The sequence below is a fragment of the Theropithecus gelada genome, chromosome 7b (assembly GCF_003255815.1).
Source record: "Theropithecus gelada isolate Dixy chromosome 7b, Tgel_1.0, whole genome shotgun sequence".
Taxonomy (NCBI): domain Eukaryota; kingdom Metazoa; phylum Chordata; class Mammalia; order Primates; family Cercopithecidae; genus Theropithecus; species Theropithecus gelada.
Window position 1 is genome coordinate 102,446,702 of NC_037675.1, and position 25,152 is coordinate 102,471,853.

Genomic DNA, 25,152 nt, shown 5'->3' on the forward strand with positions numbered 1-25,152 from the left:
CTTGGAAGTTGTCTCTTCATTCTGTTAATTGTTTCCTTTGCTGGAAACAATTTTAATTTGGTTTTTAATTTGATGACATTCTACTTGTCTATTTTTACTTTCGTTGTCTGTGTTTTTGGGGTCATATTAAAAAAATCATTGTCTAGACCAATGTTGTGGAGCTTTTCCTCTAGTAGTTTTATAGTTTCAGATTTTATGTTGAAGTTTTTAATCCATTTTGAGTTGATTTTTGTATATTGGGTGAGATAAGGATCTAATTTCATTCTGCATGTTGATAATCAGTTTTCCCAACACCATTTATTGAAGATACTGTCTTTTTCCCATTGTGTGCTCTTGGCACCTTTATCTAAAATCAATTGATTGTAAATGTGTGAGTTTATTTATGAACTTTTAATTCTGCTCCATTGGCTGACGTATCTGTTTTTATGTCAGTATTATGCTGTTTTGATTATAATCACTTTATAATATATTTTGAAGTGAGGGATTGTAATGCCTCCAGCTTTGTTCTTTTTGCTCAAGAGTTTTTGTATGTGGCTATTCAGTGTCTTTTGTGGTTCTATATGGATTTAAGGATTTTCCCCCTATTTCTATGAAAAATGACATTCAAATTTTAATAGGAATTGAATTGAACCTGTAGATGGGTTTAGGTAGCATAGACATTTTAACAATCTTAGTTCTTTCAGCCCATGAACACAGGGTATCTTTCCATTTATTTGTGTTTTCTTCAATTTCTTTCACTAGTGTTTTATAGTTTTCAATATACAGGTCTTTCACTATCTTGGTTAAATTTAGACAATATTTTTGGTGCTATTGTAAATGGGCTTATTTTCTTCATTTCCTTTTAAGTTAATTACCTATTAGCATATGGAGTCATTACTGAATTTTTTTTTGTTGATTTTCTATCCTGCAGTTTTACAGAAGTCAGTTCTAACTGTTTTTTGTGAGGTAGTTTGGATTTTCTGTATATAAAATCATGTCACCAGCAAATAGAGACAATCTCACTTCTTTTTTTCCTGTAAAGATGCCTTTTATTTCTTCTTGTTCTTCTAGGATAAGTCTACTTTTCTTCCACGTAGCAACCACAGGATAGATGACATTCATTTTCTAAGAAACAAAATCTTGGCAGTTAGATCCGTGGGGTAAAGAATATAGATACTAATGTAAGTTACCACCTCAAGTTCATGTCATTGGTTTGGATGCTTTGTTCAGGAGTGTTCAGTGGTATTTCAAAGGAATCAATATCTATAACAGAAATTAAAATCACCAGGAATGGACCAGTGATGGAAATGTGTTCTGAAAATATGTTTAATATAATTTGGCACAACTGAAGTGACAAAAATATAGTAGTTAGACCATTTATATTCACAATTATTGAACATTGTATCTTATTTTCTACCACAGATGATTTAATCTTTTCCATATTGGTATGGTCCTGGCTGATAACTCTTTGTGTGGCAGCCTGAGAGAATATGGAAGACATTGTCAGTGTTGGAAGATGGTGGTTTTATCACTTTTCATTGCACTGTCTTTAAAACATGGGCAAATTGACTAAGACTACGGAAGAAATAATGGTGAATGTGGATTTGGTATGAAGCATGGATGTCAATTAATCACACACGTTTTCTGAGGTCCATTGTAAAAGGAGACCTAGTCTTTAGGGAGAGAGCCACTAATGGGAATATCTTATTCCTAGAATTTTGTGTTTATTTTATTATTCATGAACCAATGAATAATAAATGAATGATATAAAGGAAGAAAAACGTGCTTGGACCAATGATGAGTACCATGGGGTATCTGAAACAGGATTTTTGATTAAACCCATATGCAACTCTGAGGTCCATTACAAAGAGACACGTAATTATTCCTTTTTTGGGAAGTGAGCTTACGGTACCTTGTCCTTGGACTTTGTGGTTCTTGGGAATGGATTGCATTTTTGTTATAAAATCAGCCCATGAATTAAAAATTTATCAATGAGTAAAACAAAAAGCATAAGTCATGTGCTTATTATCAGTGAATGTAATGAAACATGGATTATTATTAAAACTTATCTGAGAGTCCCAATAAATTAATAGCCAAGGCTTCTACCATTCTGGTAGGGAGCATATGGTCATTTGTATGCAAGAGTCAGGGTTTTTGTTCTGTGTTGGTGGGGGGTTGCTGACTGTTTTATTAAGAAAATGAAACATCTTTAATCATATAAATAGTTGGTTAAATAACCACTCAATTGAGACCAAACAGAGACCAATGATGAGTGCATTAATCTAATTTTTAATGGATTTTTATTAAACAAATAAAAAAAGAAACATAATCTGTTCTTCCTGAGGGCAATGACTCTAGACAGATGTAAATATTCCTCAGTGTTCTTGTCCAGTGCTGTGAGAGCACAGATACTGATGTCTTTTGTATATGAGAAGGAAGGTGCACTTCTATGTCTCTGTTTGTATTTTAGAGTCAGCAAACCATGGACCAATTAGGAACAAATGTTATGATATGAGAATATGATTCATGTTCTTTTTTCATGACAGACATTCTAAGAAAAACTCTAGGCTCTTTCATTGTTTTTGGAATACATATATGGGCCTTTCCAAGTTGTAGTAATATAGTTTCTTAGAAAAATGTTTTTTAAAAGAGGCTTTTAAAAAGAGCCTTTTAAAATGTTTTTGAAACAAGGCTTTATTTTTCTCTATAGAATGAAAACCAGGTAGCTGGTTTTATTATTCTCTAATCATGAAGACTATTATTGTTATTTGGTGGACTGAAGAACAGAATGACTGATGTAAGTAAACATCAAATTGATGTTTTGGGCTTGGAGGGTATTCATTCATGGGAACACACTGCATTATTTTGATAAAATAAATGGCTAAATAACACATGAAATTAAGGAATGCCAGCCATGGACTTATGATTGTAATGTGTCATCAACAAAAATTTATGATTCATTCAACCCAACCCAACTGAAGACCATTGTTAAATAAATGAAGAGCATTTCATATATTGCCAGAGTAATTTCAATTCCCATTTAATGTTTCTGCTATAGTTGCTTAACATATTCCTTCACTGACAAACATTTAAGTTGTTGACTTTTTGAGGTAGAGGTACCTTGGAAGATATTATGTATTAATTTGCTCAATTGTGGGCTCTCATGGTAGGTGCATGGTTTGCACCCACATTAATGAGTAGACAAATCAAGTGGAAGAGAAGCTGGTAGACACCAATCACAAGTATGAGATTTAACTGCAGCAGAGTCGCTGATGAATATGTGTAAACTTGAGGTTCATCACGAAATATGATCTAGTCTATTTGTTCTGCGTGAATGGGAGTAATAAACAGATCTTGGTTCTGTTAAAGCCTTTTGTTCTCAGTTTTGTGTCATTAAGGAATATTGATCATATAATTATTATTCCTGAAACTATGAATGACTGAGTCAGTTCAAGAAGGTATAAATGAATGAAGAAATAGAATGCCCAGCCTGGATCAATGATGAGTATTGGTGGAGGGGTCTGAATCAACACTTTTGATTAAGCCCTCTGTGTAACTCTGAGATCTGTTATTGATTGAGAACCAGCCAATATTCTCTGTAGAAATTTCCTAATAGAAGTTAGGAAAATTCAGTAAAACTTGTTCCTGAGGTTTTCTAGTTCAAAGGTATGGAATGTATTATTTTAAGCGAATTCAATGCATAAATAGAGAAATGTGTACATAAGAGATTAACAGGCCTACTTAAGGAACTATTCTTTGAGTACAATGAAAAAGTATTATAAATATTAACACTGGCAATAAAGCAAGTATATTTATTAATCTGAGGTAAAATCCTATTATATGGAACATATTGTATCTGCAGTTGAGACAATTTTTTGATTTTTATAGTTTGCTTTTTTTTTTTTAATTAAGAAAAGGGAAAGTGTTTGCATCAGCCAGAAATCCGTTAAGTGATATCTACTTAACAGATTTTTATATAGACAAATATTCATAATCATTATAGATCTTATTCTTGGGCTAGGTGATGAACTCAATAGTGTCTATTATACTATTTAAAACTAAAAGTTCAATACTGGCCTGAAAAACATTGCATTTTTGAGCCAAGGTTTATTGTTATCTAGTTCTGCTTGTCTAACGTCCGTTGAAAAAACCCTATATCTATTCTAAATCTGCCTTTTTCTCTCCAGAGTGGACATAGGCTAACTGATTTAATAATTTAAGAAAGAATTGTTATCCTGAGTAAGGAGCATAGAGACAAATATAAGTAAGTGCCTTATTTCATGTTCTTTCTTTGAATGGTTTGTTCTTGGGTGTTAGCTAAAGGATTTCAAATGAATCAATGTCTACATACATGAAAGAAATAAAACACCCCAAATAGACCAATGATGGGAATGTGTAATGAACCATTAATTATGTTTAATCTAAATTGTCACAACTGAGGTGATTATAAAAGAAGACAAAAGTTAACTTATTCTCAGAGCAGCTCAGCATTATTCTTTATTTTATGCCATGGTTATTTTACACATTCCCTTATGGGTAGAGATCCTGGCTGACATCTGTTTTGGGGCAGCCCATAAGAATATGGAATATAGTGATTTCATTGTTTTTTATCGGACCATCTTCGACATATATACATATTAAATAGAAGTGGGCTATATCAGATTGAATGCTGAATGTGAATTGAGAGCATGCAGGGGCGTTGAGCAATTCACATGTGCATCTTTAAGTGTCATTGCCTAAGAAATGTAGTCTGTAGCTCTATGGGCCAAGAGCCTAAAATGTAATGATCTTGTTTTGGGGATTTTTGATTGCATCATTATTTGTGAGTCAATAGGTTGATCAATGCATGAAAAAAATGCACATTATGGACCAGTGATGAATGTCATGGGGTTTCTGAAACAACAATTTTGATTAAACCCATCTGCAACTCTGAGGTCCATTACGAAGAGACACCTCTTTATTCTTCATGGGAAATGAGTCTATAGGACCTTGTTCATGGGCCTTTTGTGGTTTGAGGGTATGAATTACATTATTATAATAAACTTAGTCCATGAGTATAGAATTTTATCAATGAGAGTAAGAAAAGTATGCATGCACTTGTCTCTTAAGGCATGTAATGCAACATGGATTATTATTGAAACAATTTTGAGATTCTTAGTCCCAATAAATTAGTAGTTAAGACTCTTATCATTTTGGTAAGGAGCATATGGTCTTCTGTGCACAAGACTGAATGTTTTTGTTCTGTGTTGAGGCAGGTTGCTGATTGATCATTTTATTAAGGAAAAGGAAATACATTTACATAAATAAATAGTTGACTGAGTAACTGTAATTGAGAGAGGGAGAGCATGGAACGATGATATCTACATACAACCACACTCATGATTAATTCAATCTTTTATGGAATTTTACTTAAGCAAACAAACAGGTTTGGTACTAGATTCACAGTGTTTATTATATTGTCTAAAACAAAAAATTTCATAGTGGAGATATTTCATCTTGACAAAAACAATTTATGTAAGTTAATAAATAGAAAGCAGTGCTCACCCTTCTCAAGTGTTCAGAATAGGGTACAAAACAAGGTTTATGATTGTTTACTACACAACTATGATTCATTTTAAAGAGCTAAAATATAGTATTTGATTCTTTTTAAAATTTGTGTTTTATACTGCAGAATGAACGCACTCTACCTGATTTAATTATAATCTTCTAGTGAAGATCTTGCCTTTATCTCTGTGAATCAGCAGAGAAGAGACCAATGTAAGTAAAAATCAAACTTTATGTTCTTGCTTGGGAAACTTGATCATGTTTATTCATTGAATTATTTCAAAGGAATAAATGGCTACATACATAAATGAGTCAAAGGTGGTTATGCATGGACCAATGGTAGAAATGTGTTATGAATTAAGAATTGTGATTAATCCATTTCAGCACAACCAAATTCATTAGGACAAAAAGTTGAAAGGTATTTCTGTCATTTTCAGAATGCCTTAATATGCTGTTTTTGTACCATAGTGGATTTAAACACTTCCCCATTGTGATTGTTATTGACTGTTAACTAATTGAGGGAAGAACATAAGAAAATGGAACATCTTGCCTATAACTGTGGTATAACTTGGTAGTTAAACCATGATATAACCATAGTACCGTCTTAAAAATATGAATGTTAAATGAAAAAAGCCCAACCATGGACTAATGGCTAATATGGAATTGACGTGGTGCAATTTGTGGAAATGAATTAATTCACCTTTGTAACACTCAGGCTCATTACAGAGAGAGCCAGTCCTCTAGTTCTGTGGAATATGAATCTTACAGACATAGTTACATCTTCAAGGATCTTTTAACCCTGTAATTCATGGATAGTGATTTTACTATTAGTGAACCAATGCATAAATCAAGAACAGTATATTTGAATGAAAGCACAGAATACCAAGTCTGGATCAATGATGAGTATGCGTGGGGCATCTGAATCAAATATTCTGATTATACCCTGTCTGTATCTCTGAGGTCCGTTCTATCTATGGGAAATGTGCTTCGAGAGAAAGTTAGACATATTCAAGGAATGTGTTCTTGGTACTTTTTGGTTAATGGGTATGGATTGTATTATAAGTAAATCAATGAATGAATAAAGAAAAATACAAATAAAGACAAGGAAGGCTACATCTCATTCAATCATGAAAGGAGCTAATGATGTTTTGAGTTTAAATAAAATAAATCTGCTCCTCCTTCGAGAGCATATAGATAGATATGCATTCAGTGTTCCGAGTTAGTGGCAAGTTTCTGGTTGCATGTCTTGTTTGATTTAGAAAAGGATAAAACATATACTTAAATGATGTATTTAGTTGAATAATAGTTAATATAATAAATATTAGCCAATAAAGTTAATATTTATCTTCAATAATAACAATTACAAATCATGCTAAATATATTAGCTTAAATTTTTATAATAAACAATAATTTAATATAATTAATAATAGACATTAAAATACTAATGATTAGGTTGTAAAGTGTGGAGAAAGTCTAAGGATGAACATTGAAAATTTGAATGTAATAACTAAAAATCCTCTTATGTTTGCTCATTATTATTTAAAAAGAAAAATGCAAATGCATTTTCATGACTTTTATGAGTAATAAGTGAATAACTAGATGCTAGTGTCATAAAGGGCTTTTGTCCAGTGTCCTTTGAATTCATGAATAGTGGCATTATTATTATGAGTAAAAGAATCATTTTATATCTCCATCCCTTATTTAAAAGAGGGTAGATCATGGACTAGTGAGAAGCGTATGTAATGTGTGAAGGGGTGTGATTAATCTTGTCTATCCTCTTGAAGTCCACTTACACAAAAAAGGTCCAGGACCCTCCTTCCTTTGGAAGGGTTGTAAAGACCCACTCTCTAGACATATTTTGCTATTAACATTTAAATGGAAATTAATTAAAAAATAAAAATTCAGTTCCTCAATCGCACTAGTCACACCCCAAGCCACAGGTCACAAGTGACCACCATTTCAGAATCGCCAATAGAGAACATTTGTGTCACTGAGGAACGTTCCAACAGCACATACAGGGCTAATAGGAACAGTTGCAGGTAATAGTATTTAATTTTAGGTAGCAGGTGACTTCACCATTTTGAGTTTTCTTTAGAAAAGAGAGTAGATAATTAAATTATTTTTTGAGTTATTAAATAGATGAGTAAATAAACGAATCAGTAAATGGCTTGAATTAAAATAACTGTGGCCCACTGGTCAGATTATGTTATAAAACAACAATTTAAATTCATCTTATAGTACAAAAGTTTTCCTCATTAAAAATGTGTCTTCCCTTCATGCTAGGAATACCTAGGCAGATATTGAAAATTGCTCTTCTTGTGCTGGGTGGTAGATTTGAAAATGTTCATGATATTATTTCATGCTAAGAATTAAGTCAGTACATGAAAAAGAACTGTTGGGTTGATGATTAAAATTTGACACAAACCAATGTTTGTAATCCATCTAGTAATGGAGAACTAACTTCTACTTAAAAATGGATTTAAAAATGTATACTTTTTATTCTTATAAAAATCTGCCTTTTCCTCCAGAAAGACTAGATGAGATTGGATTTGGTCATTTCTCCAAGGTGAAGAGCATGACGATTTCTTCTGTGGTAAGAAGCAATGTTAGTAATGGAGTTTCTGTTGGTGGGTTATGCGGTTGGTTCATGTGTGATTATCGAAGAAAGGAACAAAAGGCCATATACACAAAAATAAAAACATCAAGTAACAACCAATAATAAGAATGTGTTGTAGGCCAAGGAGTAGGACTGACCCATTTCAGCACAATAGAGACTTATTTTTTAAAAAGGTAGAAGGAATTTAATTTTCAGAAATGTTTCATATTTCATAGTATTTCTACACCATACTTGATTTAAGCATTTCCATACTGGAAGAGATTCAGGCTGTTAACTGTTCAGGAGAAGCTCTTGTAAGGTGAAACATGCTGTTTGTTCTAGTGGGGGATACCATTGTGGATTTTCATTGTTCATTATACCACCTTTAAAATTACGCAAATTAAATGAACATAGCCCAGTCATTGGCCATTGATATTGATAGTACTGATATGAATCAAGATTTATTGATTATTCCACGTGTGGCACTGAGATCTAATCTGACAGCTTAGTGGGAATTGAGCCTAGAGATATGTTGTAGTGATATCCAGGGTCTTGTTCTTAGAATTTGTGATTCATGGGAAAATGAAAGTATATGTGAATGAAGAAAAAGAGTGCCAAGCCTGGACCAATGATGAGATTGGAGGGTGTCTGAATCAAAAATTTTGATTAAAGCCATCTGTAACTCTGAGGTCCATTTAAAAAAGAGGCCCCCATTTTTCCCTCTAGGGAAATGAGCTTATAACACAAGTTCAGAATATTCAGGTATCTTGATCATGGGTGTTCACAGTTTTTTGGTATAGATTCCGTTTTATAAGTAAATCAATGCATAACTTTTGCATAAATGAGTAAATATAAGGAGAGCTTGGCATTGACCAATTGTGAGAGTATGTAATGATGAATGGATTATTATTATATGCTTCTATAGCACTGAATTCCAGTGATATATATTGATAGAGGCTGTTGCCTTGTTTTGGAAGGAGTATGTGAACAGATGTATGCAAGACACAAAATAATTGTTTGATGTTTATGGTTGTTTACTGATTGGTTTTATTTAGAGAAGGGAAAATTGCTGGGCACGGTGACTCACACCTGTAATCCCAGCACTTTGGGAGGCGGAGGAGGGAGGATCACGAGGTCAGGAGATCGAGACCATTCTGGCTAACGTGGTGAAGCCCCATCTCTACTAAAAATACAAAAAATTAGCCAGGTGTGGTGGTGGGCACCTGTAGTCCCAGGTACTTGGGAGGCTGAGGCAGGAGAATGGCGTGAACCTGGAAGGCGGAGCTTGCAGTGAGCCGAGATTGCGCCACTGCACTCCAGCCTGGGCGACAGAGCGAGACTCCGTCTCAAAATAAATAAGTAAGTAAATAATAGGTGGAACAGTTATTTAATTGGAAATAAATGAGCATATTTCAACTTAAGAATATTCCTTGTGAAAAGTTACTATAAATCCAACTCTGTACTAAGTTTTATTAAAAACTTAAAAAAGCATCTAGTTTCTAAATCTCTGTGGATAGCATAATGGACATATGGGGACATAATATTATTCAAGCTTCTTCTATAATGTAAGTAAATTCCCATATATTGAATTGTTATATGTGAATAGAATATGTCCTTGTCACAGTTAATTTTTTAAAACTTTTAAAAGTTGTGTTATTTATTTTTTAAATAACACAACTGAGTGAGAAATGAAAATGAAAGTTAATCTTTGTCTATACTACTGATGCTCTCTTCCTGGTTAGGTGGGGGAATATAGACATTGAACATGAAAAGCATTTGTGTTCTGGGTTCTTCATGAATTGACTGCAGTGTGTGTGTGTGTATTTGTGAATGTATAATAAAATATTCCATGCGTCGTAACATAAATGAACAAATCGAAACAATAAATGATTGAATTAATATGTAAGTAGGGTAAAGCATTTACCATTGGTGAAAATATGCCATGAATCATGAATTTAAATTCATTCATTTCTACACACGTTGAGTCCATTAAATAAAAAAGATGATCTAAGCGGTTGCCTTTGTGGGTAGGTGTCTATAGACAGATGTGGGCAGTAGTCCTAGTTTTTGTTTTGGGTGATGAGTTTAACAGTGTTTATTGTATTATTTAAAGTTGATAGTTAAATCAAGAAATAAAAATAAGTGTAGTTCTTGGGTCAGTGATAAAAATGGGATTTGAGTCAACTTTATGATTAATTTAATATCACACAACTAATGTCTTTTAAGTCAATCTAAATCTGTACTGTTCATTCTTTTGAAAATTTGTATTCGACTCCACAGAATGAAGACCATGGCTGATTTAATCCGTCTCTGCTGATGAAGATCTTGGCTGTTACCTTTACGGGTAAGGAAGCTAAAGACTTAAGTAAATAACAGTCAAAAAGCTTGTCAATTAGGGTAAATTTTTCATTAAAGTTCACTGAATTACTTAAAGTCAAGGCATATGTAGATCAATGATATGAATGTGTTACAAAACTTAGATTATGGTTAGTCCAATTAAGCACAATTTTGGTTAAAAATAAGATGAAAGACATTTTATTCATTTTTTACTTCTGATTAATCATCTTGTTTATACTGCATTTAATTTAAGATTTATTCAGTAACAAAATCTACGGCTGCACTGTTCAATGTCGTTTCCTCTATCCACTTGCGGCTATTTATATTTAAAATAATTAAAGGTACATGCACTTTTAAATGTAATTTCTCAGTTGCATTAGCCACATTTCCAGTGCTCAGTAGCTGTATGTGGCTATTGGTGACTGTATTGGAGAATGCAGTTACAGTGCATTTACATTATATGCAAAGTCCTGTTAGACAGCTCCTTAATGAGGGAGGAATGCATGGAAAGGTGGAAGATAAGTGGAATGAGATGGCTAGGAAGCAAGGATGTTCATTGATCTATACTTGCTTCACTGTGGGCCACTACGAAAGGAGATCTAGTCTATTGAGAAAAGGGCTAGTCTATGCAAAAAGAGTCTGTAAACAGATCTTGGTTATATTCAAGGATATTGTTCTTAGATGCTAAAATAACAATGGGTATTGACTTTGTTACTGCTACTGAATCAATGAATGGATCCATAAGCAAAGGTATCAATGAAGGAAAAGATTGCTTATCCTGGATCAATGATGAGTACCCTGGGGTGTCTGAATCTTGGATTTTGATTAAACCCTGTAACTCTGAGGTCCATTACAAAAAGAGTGCTTTTCAGTCTATGGAAAATGAGCTTATTCCAGAAGCTAACAATAATCAAGATTTAGTTATTGTACTTCTGAGTATGGACTGTATTAGTTTTAGTAAACAAGTACATGGATAAATCAAAAAAAGTGCTGTATAAATAAAAACAAAATGGTTATTCCTGTTCCAAATATGAGACTATATAAAATAATAAGATTCATTACTAATACATTTCTGAAGCACTAAGTCCCAGTAAAATCAATTAATCAAAACTGACCCTTTGGATAAGGAGCATTTAGATAAATGGATGTTAGAGTCCATGTTGTTCTGGTTTAGGGTATTCATTTTTTGTTTTTTAAAAGAAGAGGGCAAAGTATTTACTTAAATTATTGCTTAAATCACTACCTAATTGAGAGAGGGTTTACACATGGATCTATCTTGAGAATATGTCAAATGATCAGTTATAATGAATTCTAATAATCTTCGCTATTTAAATTCAGTTCCTCAGTTTAATTTATGAAAACAAGGAAACTGATCTGAATTTTCTGTCTAATGAGCATTTGGACAGGCATTGATATTGTCCAGTTTCTGTGAAGTCACAGATATAATGATTTCATTATAAATGTAAAAAGGAACAAATTAATGTCCCAACCAGTTATTTAAAATAAGGCCAAATCATGGACCAGTGAGGGTCAGGTATTATGGAACAAAAAGAGTAATTAATCCAGTTCCGTACAATGGCTCTCCAGTATTGTCATTATTTCCATAAACAAAATTGAGGTAGGCTCTTGCGTTTTTGTAATGGTGAATGTATTTATATATTTGGATAGTATTTCCCTTTCAGTCTTGTTGGTGTAATTTCCTTAAGACACGGAATAGACAAATGACTCCATGTGTAACTATTTAACTTCATATGTATGTATGCATGCATGCACAGTTGTTCAGAATATATTCGAATTCAGGATTCAAATTAATTTAATTCTTTCTAGCAAGATTCATGTACCAAGGAGATTTAACTCTTTCCTGATTGGGTAGAAGGCAGATAAACAGACAGACATGTTTAAAAGTCACAGTTATTATTCTTTTGCCTGGTGTTACTTACAGTAGTTAAATTTCATACCTGAGTCAATTAATCAATGAATCAATGGGTATGTTATTCATCTTTTAAACATATGACAAGTACCAGGGTTTATTTCTAATCAATAATTGTCGACCTGAACTGAATTTTAAAAAATCTAAATCTAGGCTGATCCCTTTTTCTCTCTCTCTCATCTACCTACTTTTATATTCACCTTGTACTCCACAGAATGGATGCGCAATGATTCAATTATTCTCCAGCGAGGAAGATCATGGTTGTTGTCTGTTTGAGTAATGAGTGTAGAAACCTATGTAAGTAACAAAGTGATTGCTTTTGCTTTAGTGGTTGTTAAGAGAGTTAACTCTTACTGGAAAGGAATAAATGACTACATACACAAATACAATGAATAAAGTTTATATGTGAATCATTCAGCACATCTGTGGTCAGTTAAGGAGAAAAAAGCAAGACTGTCTTATTCATTTTAATAGTTTATTATTGAGTTAATTAATGTAAAAATTAATTCAATTTTATTTGAGTCACAGTTGATTTTAACTTCCCTCTGTAAAGACAGCTTAGTCACATTCCAAGATGGAGGATATTGTCAGTGTGGGGTAAAATGGTAGGTTCATAGTTCTTTATCGTCACATCCTTAAAATAGGGACAAGGTCAATGAAAGATGATCAAGCCTTGACCAGTTAAGAGTATGGGATTAATAGGAAGCAGATATGGTCATTAATCTGCTAATCTGAAAAACTGAATCTATCACACAAAGGGATCTATCTTCCTTCCTCTGTGAGAAATGACCTATGAAGAGATGTCATGGTTGTCTGATTTCTTGTTACTGGGTTTTTGGGATTCATAGGAATTGATTACGCTGTTAGTAAACCAATGAAACATGAGATAATGTGTAAATGCATGATGATGAAGAATACTAAATATGGACCAATGGTGAGTTTTTGTTGGGTTGAACCAAGGATTAAGATTAGTTCAAATATGCAGTAGTAATGTCCATTTCCAAGAGGGACAGTCTATTCATCTTGTGGAAAATGAGCCCACAGACAATGTGGCAGTACTCATGGTGTTTAAGTTTTAAGGTTTTGATGGATATTGATTATATTATTATAAGTGCATGATGATTGAATTAATGCCTTAATGTAGAATGAAAGAAGAAAAGAATCTAGTATGGGCATATAGAATGAAACAATAATTTTTGGTTTCTTTTTTACATTTTAATTTTATTTTAAGTTCTGGGGTACATGTGCAGGATGTGCAGGTTTGTTACCTAGGTAAATGTGTGCCACGGTGGTTTGCTGCACCTATCAACCCATCACCTAGGTATTAAGCCCAGCGTGAATTAGCTATTTCAAAAAATATTTCTGAAACACTGAATTTCACTAGGGCTTGATGAAGCATGTTATCCCTTTGGATGAGGAGAATATAGGCAATTTTTGTAACAGTCAATTTTCTTGCTCAGGTTATAGAGTGAATTCATAGTTTTTCATTTTATTTAAAAGAAAAAAGCTGTTAAATAAATAAGTAAAAGATTAACCCAGTAACTAAACTACAGGGCCAAACATTGACTGTTAAGAAGCCTGGGTTCCTTTTTATTTAACTGTTGTTCAGATATAGAAAGAATTTCAAGGCTCTGTCCACTTAGGGTATTTTACATGTAGACAGAGGAAAACATTATATTTTAGTTCTTAGTTGTTGGTTTTCTTAACCTGCTAACTTTCTTTAGAAATGTGAATGATGATTAATTAATCCATAAGGAAGTACAGACACAAATACATAGATACAGATGTATACAAACTGATGTATACCTAAACAAGGGATACTGTAGACCATTGATGAAACTGTGCCATGAAACAATCATTTAGATTAATTTCATTTAAATGCAGTTCATTTAAAAGTAAACCTAAATTATTGTTATCTATTTCAGAGAGGCATAGAGACAACTATTCATTATATAGTTCTTTTTCTTGTATTTAGGAATGAGGTTTATTGTACTTATTAGTTTATTAAAACTTAATTTTGAGCTAGTAATAGGCCAATCATAAGCTAGTGATAAAACTCTGTTACCTATCAAGAGTTTCAATTAATCCAGTAACACACGACATCCATAAACAGAAAGAAAAATCACAGTAGTTTCATTCTTTCTAACATCTGGTTTGTACTTCACAGAATGGAGGCATGATGGCTGATCCAATCATTTTCCACTGATGAAGGTTTTGATGGCTACCCATGTGAGTAGGGAGGATATAGGCTGCTGTTAGTAATTGTCTTAAGTTCTTAAGTCTAATATCAAGGATTTTGTTAGTAAATTTTGATTTTATTATTATAAAGGGATCAATGACAGAACCAATAAACATGCATATAAACAAGTAAAAAAGGAGACCGAAGCATTGCTCAACTATGAATAAATGTGATTAGGCAAGAAAAACTACTAATATAAATGGAAAACACTGAAGTCTCAAGAAATATATGTACCAAACATGATATTTCTTTGTCTAAGGGTCTTAAGACACTGCATATAAGAAATAGTCAATATTATTGTTCTGGATGAGTTCAAGTTCAAGGTTAATTTTATTAAAAGAAAAATATACAAATATTATCACAGATTAATAAATACCTAAACTCTTGTGAAAATGAAAGGGTAATACAAAAGTGAATGAGGACAAGTTATCGATGTTTATCATCTGGTCTGCTTTCTACTCCTCAGAATGAACAGCCCCATCTGATTTAAGCACTGTGCTATGACCATGAACTGTATGGTTACCTCTATGTGTCACAGGAAGACTCTTGTGAGTAGTAGTCAAAATTCTTGCTTTGTTTTAAGGGTATTCTCTGTATTCTTAAGAAGTCTAAAATATAATCAAATAAGGTCAAGCATTTTTATTATTCACTACTTAAGTATAAATTTATTTTTAAGATTTCCCTCTTCATAGCTATTTATTTTATTATTACAGCATTGTTAATGAATTGATTAATTAATCAAAAAACAAATGTAGATAGACATGAAGAAAGATGGAGTCAATCTTGGACCAATGATGATGACTGGTGGCGTATGAGTCATGGACGATGAATACAGGTCTGGAAGTCTGAGGTCCAATATAACAAAAAATCTAGTCTTCACCTTCTGATCCTAAGGATAGACATTAGGAATATTTGAGGATGTTGTTCTTGTTCTTCTTGTTCATGCATTTTCCCTCTATTTTTATAATTGGATGAATGAATCAGTAAGCAAATATATTTTAACTGCATAAAGACAAAAAGAGTGAGGCATTGTCCAGTTACGGAAATATATGGTGAAACAAGAAATACTATCCATTTATATTAAAAACACTGATGTCTTCTTTCTATTAAGAGTGAGTGAGTCAAAGGTATTACTGCTTGCTGGAGGATGGCATATACGAATGAGGAGAAAGTGGTCCTTCCTGGACCAATAGTAACAACTGCCAGCGTATGCATCTTGCGTGATGAATAATAGATGTCTGAAACTCTGAGGTGCAAACCAAAAGGAATCTAGTCCATTCCATCCCCTCTGTTTAGATGCTCCTATAGACAGATATCAGGAGAACACTATGGCCTATTCTTGTCTTTATGTTTATTAATTCTAAAAAATATTTTAATTAAAGTAGCAATGGTAGAGTCAATAAACATGTATAAAGATGAGACATAAATTACTGTTTGATGTTAAAATGTATAAGAACAAATAGTACTAATATAAATTGAAATCGATAATAAGTAGATCAGCATATTACATCTTTCACTAAAGATCCTATAGTCAGTGATAAGTAATAGTTATTGCTCTGAATCAGTTGCAAGTTTAACATTTGTTGTATTAAGAGAAAAATTAATAAATACATAAATAACTGTGTAAATGAACAGTGGAAAATATGGACCAATAGAGAGGATGTCTCAATATTTTCATCTTCTTTGCCTTGCACTCTTCAGAATGGATGCACTGAGCTGACTTAAGCATTCTTCTATGATCAAGATTAAATGTCCTTCTTAGGAAAGAGACCAATGTGAGTAACAGTCAAAGTTCTTACTTTGCTCTGTGCCATTTGTTTCAGGGTGTTAGTGTTAAACTAAATTTAAAAAGTGTTAAACATACTTAAATAGCTAAATGACCCAGTTATAGATATGATACAAAATATTATTTTGATTAACTGTTAATGTACATAGAGGTCAATTAATGAAAGACATATAGTCTGTGTGGGAAACGATTCCATAGACTAATATTAGGGATTTTCAAGGATCTTGTCTTGGGCTTTGTAAATCACATGTTTATTTAGTTGTTATTAATGAATTAATGATTTATTCAAACAAATGTAGAAACGAATGAAGAAAAGGGACCCAAACATGGACCAATGATGACTACTGATGGTGTTTGAGTCATGGACGATGAATACTGTGTGTCTGAAACTCTGAGGTCCAACAGAAAACGTAACTGGATAGATATCAGAAATGTAGAAAGATCATATTCTTACTTTGGATTAATAGATTTAGATTTATCATCGATAGATAAATGATAGAACAATTAAACAAGAATTAGTAAATAGAGAGTGAGTCATTGTTCAATTATGAATACACATGATGATGTAAGAAATATTATCATTAAAAATTTTAAACACTGATGCCCTTTAAGGAAATGGATCATGAATGTCACCTCTTTGGCTGAGGTTCATCTAGACTCTAATAAGAAGAGTCAGTTTCATTTTCTGATTCAGTCTCATTTGATATTTTTCCTTTTGTTATGAGAGAAAACATTTCCATTCTGAAACAATAATCAATATCAAAATAACTGAATAACGGAAATGTGGAAAGGATCAATGGAGATAAGTTTTGAATTTTTTTTTTTAATTACCTGCTCTTTGTATTCTGCAGAATGGATGCACTTGAGCTGACCTAAGCATTCATGGTCATGAGATTCATGGTTGCTACTGTTGGTTAGGAGCATAGAGATCAGTGTGAGTAATAGTTAAATTTCATGTCTTTCTCTAGGAGACTTTTTAAAGGGTATTCATAATATCATGAAAGTGTAAAAAATCATCCAAAAGGCCAACCTCAGCCAATAATAAATATGAAGTTAGTTGAAACAGTATATTTACTAGCTCATTTATGACACAATGAGGATAATTCATGTAAGATATATCAAACTGACAGATTGTATAGAAAGTTCTAGAATATTCTATGCTCTTACTCTTTGGATATTATATTTACATGGGTTATAAAATTAATATTAGTGATTTAATGCATAAATACATGTAGATGAGAATTAAGCTAAAGAGTTCTAAGCCTGAGCCAATGATGAAAACTGGTGACATAGAAGTCAAGGATGCTGAATAATGTGTGTCTAGAACTCTGAGGTTCAATAGAGGAGGAAATATAGTCTATTGCTTTTGAAGTGATCCTGTAGTTAGGTTTTGGAAATACAAAAGGACCATCTTCTTGATTGTTTTTATGAATTTTGATTCTTCTTTAAAATAAATTCATTGATGTAATAATCAATGTTCACATATAAAAAAGTAAAGACGGGGAATGTGAAGCATGTCCACTCAATGTAAATGATGAGACAACAGAAATCATTAAAACCTATTGAAAATCTGAATACCATTAAAAAACAAACAATTCAAGTGTTGTTTTTTGACTAAGGATGACAAAGGCAGTATAGTCAAGTTTCTTATTTTGCATCAGAACAAGTGTGTTATTGTTCATTTTTTTAAAAGAAAATTGATAAGTATTACCACAATTAATAGATACCTGAATGACTAAGAGAAGGGTCGAATGAATGAATCCATGAAAAATATTTCAATCCCGTCATCTTCTCTGCTTTGCACTTCCCAGAATGGACACATCTGGGCTGGCAGAACATCTGGCCTTGATCTGGAGCCCCATGTCTGTCGCTCTGTAGAGGTGCACATGAGCCAATGTGAGTTAATAGTAAAATTATTTTTTGCTTTTGCTTATTTGTTTAGGATATTCAGTATAATATTTTAAAAGTCTTATATATTAATGTAATGAAGGAAGGCCAGCCATGTTCCAAGGATACATATGGACTTGACATGAAATATTGTGTAGATTAACAGATGTTATGTTAATGAACATGACTAATGAAGGAAGTATTAATATACTAATTGAAGCAAATGATTATATAGACAGATATTAGGGATACTTAAGGATCTTGTCCTTAAAACTTGGTGATCCAGAGGTATTTATGTTATTGTTAGTGAATTAATGAATCATTAGGAAACTACTTATAAATAAAAGGAGAGAAACAGGGCCAATTCTGGCTGGACTGATGATGACCACTGGTGGCCTATGAGTCACACAATGAATACATATCTGGAACTCTGAGGTCCATCACAAGCAGTATCTAGCCTAGTCCCTCTGTCTGAAAAACTCCTGTAGACAGATGTCAGGGAAATACAAGAACCTTGTTCTTTTTCTTTATGTTTATGAATTATAAAAATGTTATATTATTAAAATAGCAATGAAAAATAAACATGTATAAATTAATACAGATGAAGGTGGAGTATTATTTAATGTTGAGATGTATAGTAAAGAACAATAATACTAATATAAATTGAAATGGATGGATAATTAATGGACCAAGTGTAATACATCTTTGACTAAGGATCATATAGACAGCAATAAGTAATGGTTAGTGCTCTGAGTTAGTTGCAAGTTTCACATTTGTTGTATTAAGAAAAAATAAATACTCAAATGACTATGTAAATGAATGGTGAAAAATATAGATTGATGGAAAGAATATTCAATTTTTTAATCATCTACTCTGCTTTGCGGTTTTCAGAATGGATGCAGTGAGCTGATCATTTCTCTGTGATCAAGGCTATGTTGCCTCTGTGTTAGGCCAATGTGAGTAATGGCTCCTGTCTTGGTTTAGGTTGTTTAATAGTATTCCTGGTGTTATTAAAAATTATTTAATATAATAAAAAGTTAACTGGTTCAATGACAATGTGCAACATTGAGGTTAATTAATCAAAGAGATATAGTCTCTGTGGGAAATGATTCTGTAGACAAATGTAAGGATTCTTCAAATATCTTGTTCTTGGGTTTTTGAAATCGTGTATTCATTTTATTATCAAAGAACAAATGATTTATTCAATAAATATTTAGAAATGAATGATGAAAGAGAAACCCAGCTATGGATCAATGTTGACAACTGGTGGCATAAAAGTCATGGATGATGAATATGAGAAGAAAATAATCTAGGTTTTCGCTTCTGTTGGAAATGATCCTGTAGACAATGTCAGAAACATACAAAGATCATTTTCTTATCTTGGGGTCATAGATTTAGGTTTATTATTACTAATATATGACTGATAGAACCATTAAACAAATATAAACAGATAAAAATACAAGTAGAGGTTAACTTCTTGGACCTCAGAGTTCCAGACATATATTCATCATCTATGACATGAATGACATGATTCCATAGATAGATGTTAGGGATATAAGAATCTCTTGGAGATTTTTTGATTCACAGATAATTATTTTATTATGTTTGATGAATTGAGAATCAATAAGCAAATATAAAGTAGTATGAGGAAAAAGACATGTAAACCTGAACCAATGATTGATGGTTTAGAAGTCGTGGGTGATGAATAATATGTGTCTGGAACCTAAAGGTTTGCAGAAAACAAAATCTGATCTATTTCCCAGGGTCATTTGCAAATGACGATCAATGTTTGAAATGATAGATTGATGTTAAGAATATGTAAGAATCTACTTCTTTTATTTTGGATTCATGGATTTACATATTATTATTATTTAAAATTGATCCATCATGAAAGTATTAAATATATAATTCAACAAATATGAAGATGGTGTGATGGACTTCAACCATGTGATGATTCAAGATATACTATCAACATAAAATGAAACACTAGCTCCCAATGTGGTGAAATCCTGTCTCTACTAAAAATCCAAAAAAATTAGCCGGACGTGGTGGTGCACGCCTGTAATGCCAGCTACTCAGGAGGCTGAGGCAGGAGAATCACTTGAACTCAGGAGGTGGAGGTTGCAGTGAGCCAAGATTGCACCATTGCACTCCAGGCTGGGCAACAAGAGCAAAACTCCATCTCAGAACGAAATGGACCCAAGGGTGTTACCTCTTTTTGATTAGTGATCATATAGATGCTGGGAAGTAGGAGTCAATTTTATTGCTTGAATCAGTCCATTTGAGGTTGTTTGTTTTGTTCAGAATGAACATATATGTTATGAAAAGTTAATAAATAACTAAACTACAGTTTGGAATAAAATATGGAAAGCAAAATTGACAAAGAGGTATTAGTTTTGAAAATCAGCTGCTTTGCTTTGTACTTCTTAGACGGGATGCACTGGCGCTGATTTAAGAATTCTCTCATAGTCAAAAGACATATGGTTGTGTACGTTCCTGGAGACCAATGTGAGTATGAGTCAATATTCTTGTCTTGGTTTGAGTGTTTTTTTAAGAGCTATCACTGTGTTATTATACACTTTGACACATAATCAGTTAATATCTTAAGAATGGAATTGGTGTAATGTATTATGTTGATTAATCTGTATGTGAAACACTGTGTTAAATTAATAAAATATATCTAGTGTCTATGGGAAATAATTTGTAGACAGATATTAGATATTCAAGAATCTTGCTCTTGAGTTCTTCTGACTCTTTGGTATTTACTTATTTTTATTAGTGAGTTGATGAATTCATCTATCAATAAATGAATACATGAATGAAGAAAAAGAGCTCCAAGTCTGGACCAAAGATGAAGTTTGGTGATGTATGAATAATGAACAATAAATACCTGTGTCTGGAACTTTGAGGTCCAACATGAAAACTAGTTTGCTCCCTATGATGTAACTGATGTATATATATAAGAAATAGCAAAGATCTGATTGTGTTTCATAGCTATTGATTATATCTTCATAAGTTGGTTAGTGTGCAAATAACCAAAGAAATGTATGAATACATGAAGAAAATGGAACCAAGTATAGACTAAGTATGTCCCCTATAAAGTTGCTCTGATTTAGAAACAAAATTTTGGATTTTACTAGTTTTATTAAGATCGGCTAGGCATTTCTCTTCTAGATTTCTGAAAATGAAAATATTACTCATTTTCTTGAAAAACAATAGATGGTTAGAAAAAGTAATTCATTTGTTCCTGAATTATAAACTCATTTATACTAATAATGCATGAGTTAGTAGATAAAAAGGTCAAGAACTGACCACTCATGAGAATGTGTTATAAAGCCAGGAATCAGAAGAAGCTGATTCTGTAAGTCGAAGCTAACTTGCAGAGAATACCAAGACGATTATATGTGTGAGTGGAGGCACTGAGGCCAATATGTCCCATAGTCAGATGTTTTTCTTAATGCAGGTGATGGATTCAAGAATGTTCACTATTTGATGTAAAATTAATAACTGAAATAATTCAATAAATAAAAGGAGAGTGAATCTAATTTAAGGATAGGGAGTGTCATGAACCAATGTTTGAGATGAACCTAACCCTTATCATTTCATATTTATTCAGACACAGCCTGAATCTTGTTGTTTCATACCTTTAACATTTACTTTGTACTTCTCAGGGTTGATGTTCATGGGTGATTGATCATCCTGTAGCGACGGTGGTATTGACTGTTCCACAGCGGACAAGGAGTGCGTTCTTACATAAGTCATAGTTGACATTCTTGTTTTTGATTGGGTAGTTTGCCTGTTCATTGATATTCATAGTACTATAAAAGGTAGATAAATGGCCACATACCTAAATAAAATCAAAGGAGACAAAAGGTGAGAATCTGTTATAAACTAAGGATTATAATTAATCTAATTCAGTACAACTGTGGACAATTTTGAAAAGATAAAGATTGATGTCATTTTAGTCATTTTATGGATAAACTAAAAATGGGACATTTTTGATATTCAATTTTAGCATTTTTCATAGTTTACACAAACGTTCCTATATTGCTAGATAGCCTAGTCTGTTAGCCCCCTGAGGAAGAGCATATGTGAAGTAAATACTTGTCATTATCATAGTAGGGTCTATGGATTAGACCCATAGTGGATTATTCTTCCAGTTTATTGTTACATCTTCATAGAATATATAATTTAAACAAAAAGGTTCAAGCATGGACCAATGACATAACTGAAATCAAATCTGGACAAATGTATATAATTATTATATTTCACAACATTTTTATAGTTCATTACAAAAAAAGACCTAGTCTATTACATTGTTTATTACCTCTCTTGGAAATGAACCCACTGACAGATAGTAAGACTATTCAAGAAACTTGTTTAGGGGCTTTGGTGGATTGTTAACACATACTAATTTTATTATCAGTGGATCAGTATGCAAAAACATCATGTAAATTAATGTAGATAAATATGTCTAAGTGTGGTCTCATTTTGAGTGTATTTACTGGAAGAAGAATTATTATGACATGTCTCAAATGTTATGATCCATTAGTAAAAATAGACAAAGCTTGTGACCCAAATCAGTAACCTGCATATACACATATGTGAATACTCATTGTCTTTATTTCTGGAGCTTTTTAGTTTATACTTGTTTTTATTTTCTCTTTTAGTAAATTGAAAACATTATATAAATACATAAATCAAAACATAGGTAAGGAAATGAGAGGAAGCTAAGCATAGACTACTTATGAGGATGTGTTTTGAAGCAGGGATTATAACTTAATCCATTTTAGTACAATGGAGCACAATTTAAAAAGAGATCAGTGTTTTCCATTCTCTTTTCATGGCTATGTATTATTCCGTTTTAGGTTTTACTCCTGTTTATGCAACATTCCTTGATGGATAACAATCTATGGGTTAGATCCAAGGCTTACAATTTAGGCAGTTGTGTTTTCGTAAGTCATTATCAGGGTTTTAGATGTGAATGCGGTGGTGAATGGATGGTTGTTCATTGTTCCGTCTTAAAAGTATGTACATATTAAATGAAGAAAAGGCCAAGCGCCAATCAGTGATATGAATAGATTGATTGATCAGTTTTATGATTAAATTCATTTCTGCACCCCTGCAATTTATTTAAAAAGGAGATTTGGTATGTTAAATCTACAGGAATTTGTCTGCAGACATATTTCAGTAATAATCCAAGAACTGATTTCTGGGGTTTTGTTGGGTTGATTATAATGCATCAATGGTAACATCAATAAACACATAAATAAATGAATAAAGAGGAAAAGGACAGAACTGGACTAATTGTCCAAATAGATTATGATGGAAAAAATTTGTTAATGTAATTCTGAAAACTAGTATTTATTAAAAAATAAACAGAGTATCTGAAGGATGATTTAGGAATATGTACATAATAGTCAAGGTTCTTAAATTTGATTAGTGATAGTCTAGGTTTTTTGCTTAATTAAAAGTAAGAAAGTAATTATTATATTAGCTAATCCATATGTCAATGTCTTAGAAAATGAAACGAGGATGGCATGAGGTCAGTGGAGTGATTGTCTCATGGTTTTCACACCTATCCTATATTCCACAGAAAGGACATCATGATTGTGATTGTCTTTATTAACTTTGTCAGGAGAGTAAAGACCAATGTGGCCAGGCGTGGTGGCTCATGCCTGTAATCCTAGCACTTTGGGAGGATCAGGTGGGTGGATCACCTGAGGCTGGGAGTTCAAGACCTGCCTGACCAACATGGAGAAACCGCATCTCTACTAAAATTATAAAATTAGCTGGAAGTGGTGGCACATGCCTGTAATCCCAGCTACTCAGGAGGCTGAGGCAGGAGAACCTCTTGGACCTGAGAGGCGGAGGTTGTGGTGAGCTGAGATTGTGCCATTGCACTCCAGTCTGGGCAACAAGAGTGAAACTCCGTCTCAAAAACAAACAAACAAACAAACAAACAAAAAACCAAAAAAAAAAAAATGTAATTAGCTGTTAAAGTTCTTGCTATGGTTCAAGTGGTTTGCTTCCTCACTGTGTTATTGAGAAGTTTGAAGTATCTTTAATGAATGTCCTCCCTGCCCACTGGCCCTGCCAGGCATGCTGCCATCTGTTCTCTGGGACTTGTGAGTAGCACACTGCTCCTGTTATTTCATGTGATTTGTTAAGTTGTTTCTTCTGTGTCTCACCTGACCAACACACCCAGACCTAACTTATTTCCAGATTGGGTCTCTCCTAGAGCGTGCCTGTCTTGGTAGGAATAAACTGGACACAGACAAGAGCCTCCAGGGTGTCTGCCTGTATAAACAAGTTTTTTTTTTTTTTTTTTTTTTTGAGACGGAGTCTTGCTCTGTCGCCCAGGCTGGAGTGCAGTGGCCGGATCTCAGCTCACTGCAAGCTCCGCCTCCCGGGTTCACGCCATTCTCCGGCCTCAGCCTCCTGAGTAGCTGGGACTACAGGCGCCCGCCACCTCGCCCGGCTAGTTTTTTGTATTTCTTAATAGAGACGGGGTTTCACCGTGTTAGCCAGGATGGTCTCGATCTCCTGACCTCGTGATCCGCCCGTCTTGGCCTCCCAAAGTGCTGGGATTACAGGCTTGAGCCACCGCGCCCGGCCCTAAACAAGTTTTCTATGAGGGGGACACTGGGTCATAGATTGAACACTTGGGCATTACATCTGTGAGAATAAGCCTATAGTAGATTTCAGTAATTTTCAAGTATCTAATTATGGGGTTTTGGTAGATCCTGGGAATTTATTGCATTATGCAAAGGAAATAAATGAAAGAATCAGCAAAACATACAGACACACATATAAATAATTAAAGATGAAGAGGATAAAGCTGGATTAATTAC

At 33.2% G+C, this 25,152-nt stretch overlaps 10 non-coding genes and 3 pseudogenes across 10 annotated transcripts; all 13 read left to right on the plus strand.

Moving 5' to 3' along the window:
* Window positions 1-1,766: 1,766 nt before the first annotated feature.
* Window positions 1,767-1,841, plus strand: LOC112629572. Its single transcript, XR_003120669.1, has one exon. It is a non-coding gene; the product is annotated as a small nucleolar RNA SNORD113/SNORD114 family (small nucleolar RNA).
* Window positions 1,842-3,470: 1,629 nt separating this feature from the next.
* LOC112629576 lies at window positions 3,471-3,548 on the plus strand (annotated as a pseudogene).
* Window positions 3,549-4,844: 1,296 nt separating this feature from the next.
* LOC112629573 lies at window positions 4,845-4,919 on the plus strand. The gene has a single exon (XR_003120670.1). It is a non-coding gene; the product is annotated as a small nucleolar RNA SNORD113/SNORD114 family (small nucleolar RNA).
* A 1,493-nt stretch (window positions 4,920-6,412) lies between these two features.
* LOC112629564 lies at window positions 6,413-6,489 on the plus strand (annotated as a pseudogene).
* A 2,251-nt stretch (window positions 6,490-8,740) lies between these two features.
* Window positions 8,741-8,814, plus strand: LOC112629563. Its single transcript, XR_003120663.1, has one exon. It is a non-coding gene; the product is annotated as a small nucleolar RNA SNORD113/SNORD114 family (small nucleolar RNA).
* A 2,421-nt stretch (window positions 8,815-11,235) lies between these two features.
* Window positions 11,236-11,307, plus strand: LOC112629566. The gene has a single exon (XR_003120665.1). It is a non-coding gene; the product is annotated as a small nucleolar RNA SNORD113/SNORD114 family (small nucleolar RNA).
* Window positions 11,308-15,409: 4,102 nt separating this feature from the next.
* Window positions 15,410-15,481, plus strand: LOC112629542. Its single transcript, XR_003120643.1, has one exon. It is a non-coding gene; the product is annotated as a small nucleolar RNA SNORD113/SNORD114 family (small nucleolar RNA).
* A 326-nt stretch (window positions 15,482-15,807) lies between these two features.
* Window positions 15,808-15,882, plus strand: LOC112629577. The gene has a single exon (XR_003120672.1). It is a non-coding gene; the product is annotated as a small nucleolar RNA SNORD113/SNORD114 family (small nucleolar RNA).
* An 856-nt stretch (window positions 15,883-16,738) lies between these two features.
* On the plus strand, window positions 16,739-16,813 carry LOC112629543. The gene has a single exon (XR_003120644.1). It is a non-coding gene; the product is annotated as a small nucleolar RNA SNORD113/SNORD114 family (small nucleolar RNA).
* Window positions 16,814-17,675: 862 nt separating this feature from the next.
* LOC112629562 lies at window positions 17,676-17,750 on the plus strand. Its single transcript, XR_003120662.1, has one exon. It is a non-coding gene; the product is annotated as a small nucleolar RNA SNORD113/SNORD114 family (small nucleolar RNA).
* A 919-nt stretch (window positions 17,751-18,669) lies between these two features.
* LOC112629555 lies at window positions 18,670-18,739 on the plus strand. The gene has a single exon (XR_003120655.1). It is a non-coding gene; the product is annotated as a small nucleolar RNA SNORD113/SNORD114 family (small nucleolar RNA).
* Window positions 18,740-19,544: 805 nt separating this feature from the next.
* Window positions 19,545-19,639, plus strand: LOC112629580 (annotated as a pseudogene).
* Window positions 19,640-21,139: 1,500 nt separating this feature from the next.
* LOC112629570 lies at window positions 21,140-21,213 on the plus strand. The gene has a single exon (XR_003120667.1). It is a non-coding gene; the product is annotated as a small nucleolar RNA SNORD113/SNORD114 family (small nucleolar RNA).
* The last annotated feature ends 3,939 nt before the right edge of the window (window positions 21,214-25,152 follow it).